The sequence below is a fragment of the Orycteropus afer genome, unplaced genomic scaffold (genome assembly GCF_000298275.1).
Source record: "Orycteropus afer afer isolate SDZICR_OR568_19922 unplaced genomic scaffold, OryAfe1.0 scaffold00265, whole genome shotgun sequence".
In the NCBI taxonomy this organism is placed as follows: Eukaryota; Metazoa; Chordata; class Mammalia; order Tubulidentata; family Orycteropodidae; genus Orycteropus; species Orycteropus afer.
This window is the reverse complement of record NW_006921852.1, coordinates 2,838,211-2,840,563: the sequence shown is the minus strand read 5'-3', so window position 1 is coordinate 2,840,563 and position 2,353 is coordinate 2,838,211. Positions and strand designations below refer to the sequence as shown.

Genomic DNA, 2,353 nt, shown 5'->3' with positions numbered 1-2,353 from the left:
TATTTCTTTCACATCCTGGCTTGATTACCAAGACAACACACTCCCTAGTTCTAACAATGAACATGACCAAATGACAGACGCTTGTGAAAAATCTGAGTTGTCTCTTGTGAATGCAGCTAAGCAAAAATGAAGTCCCAGGCAGTCAAGTAAAAAAGACCAGTTTAAGAAGTAGACCACATCCCTAAGGCAGCTATTCAGCTGCTTACTGTAGATTTCCACCGTAGAGTTGATTACCAGTCTCATCATGGGGAATATCCATCTGCCCAATCACCCAAAATTAGGTCCAAACAAGTTGACACATACCCTTAACTATCACACCAAGGTGGTGAGAGGCTACAAGGCAATTGTCCAGACTCTGGATATCCTCTTCCTCCACAAAGGCTCTGAGTTTCTGAGCAGCACAGGTGTCTCCAGCTGGGACTCTGCCAACCAGACCACCATGGCCTGGACTTCAAGACCTCCGCCAAGATCTCCAGACAGATTTTCCATGAGAGGTACACCTGCTCTGGCCTCACCTTGCACCCACAGGAGTCTGTGTTCCTGGCACAAACAAATGGCAACTAACCTGGCCCTCTCCTCTATGGTTTGGCCCTATCAGATGAGCAGATGGCGGCAGTAGGAGGAACACAAGGTAGAAGGCTATATTCAGTGGGCTGTGAGTGCTCCCTTGACGGGGACAGCCTGGTGACAGGCAACGCTGAGGGCCGGGTCCTACTGTACAGCTTCCCTGCGGCCAGCCGGGCACACATGCATGCAGGCCTGTGTCGGCACCACCTTCCACCCTGTGCTACTCTCTGTCCTCACTACTTGCTCCTAGGAAGAAGATGTGAATGTCTGGCACTGAGCCCCACATTGCACATGCTCTGGATGCCTACGCCCCAGCTCCTCTCATCCTCCGGAGAGATGGCGGCTGCTGTGAGACCGTGGGCTTTGAAGCCCAACCTGGGCCAACTGCCTCCACCACTTTCTGGGCCTCCATTTCCTCATTTGTAAAATGGGGACAAAAATTCCTTCATCTCAGGGTGTGAGGACTAATTAGTGAGAGCACTTGGCTGGAGCCAGAGGTGCTCAATAAACATCTTGCTGTGAAGTTTAAAAAAAAAAAAAAAAAAAATCAGTTTAATTCAGCAAAAACTAAGTTTAATTCAATCATATACTTTTGGTCCCAAATGTTTTTTGAACTCCTTTACAACTCTGTTTATGCTTTGTCTAGGTAATAATGAAATGCAATCAGCAAAACCAAAAAAAAAAAACCTCACTGCCATGGAGTGGATTCTGACAGACCAACCCCCTTTGGGTTTCTGAGGCAGTAAATCTTTAAGGAAGTAGATTGCCCAATCTTCCTTCTGCAGAGTGGCTGATGGGTTTGCACCCAACCTTCTGGTTAGCAGTCAAATGTCTTAGACACTGTGCTACCAGAGCAATCAGAAAAATTTTCCTAAAATGCAAGGAACACATCAAAAAGCTAAATAAATAACTACTAGATTAAAAACTTCACAATACAGCAGATTGTTTAAGAGAATACACAAGAAATAAATACTGAACAGTATATGACAATATAAGGAGCTCTGTTGGTATAGTGGGTAAGGCATTTGGGTGCTGACCAGAAGGTTGGAGGTTTAAATCCACCAGCTATACTACAAGAGAAAGAGGAGGCAATGTAGTGTAAAGATTTACAGCCTTGGAAAATCAATGGGGGTTGCTGTGAGTCAGAATCGACTCAATGGTAGTGGGATATGATGATGTAAATTTAAATACCAAATTTTACAGTCCATATTCCAAGTATCTAAGAATTACAGAAGAAATTGTTGTTGTGCTGTATTGTTAGTTGTCATCAAGATGGTTTGGTCTCTTCGTCCAAGAGCAAAAAACACTGCCTGGTCCTGCACTATCCTCACAATCACTGCCATACAAACTTCAGGAAAGAAGGGGGTGGTGCAAGCCAGTCAATCACACATATTCATTGAGTCATGCATATGCATCAGGCACCAATGACTAAGGGACTTTGGAGCTCTCTTTAGAAGGGCTTCCTGGATTGGTAGGAATATCCATGCACGGGATTTGGTGACATACCTTTTGGAACAATGGCAGCCCTGTGCCCATTACCACAGTGCATCTCATTGAGGTCTTCCCTTTTTCACTGACCCTCTATTTGACCCAGCATGATATCCTTCTCCACGGACTAGGCCTTTCTGACAACATAACCAAAGTGTGAGAGATGAAGTCTGGCCATTCTCACCCTAAGGAGCATTCTGGCTGTACTTCCTCCAAGACATATTTGTTTGTTCTTCATATCCATGGTACATTCAATATTCTTAGCCAAAACCACAATTCAAATGCATCCATTCTTCTG

General features: G+C 44.8%; 1 pseudogene; it reads left to right on the top strand.

Annotated features, from left to right (window-relative positions):
* Nucleotides 1-244: 244 nt before the first annotated feature.
* LOC103204931 lies at nt 245-844 on the top strand (annotated as a pseudogene).
* The last annotated feature ends 1,509 nt before the right edge of the window (nt 845-2,353 follow it).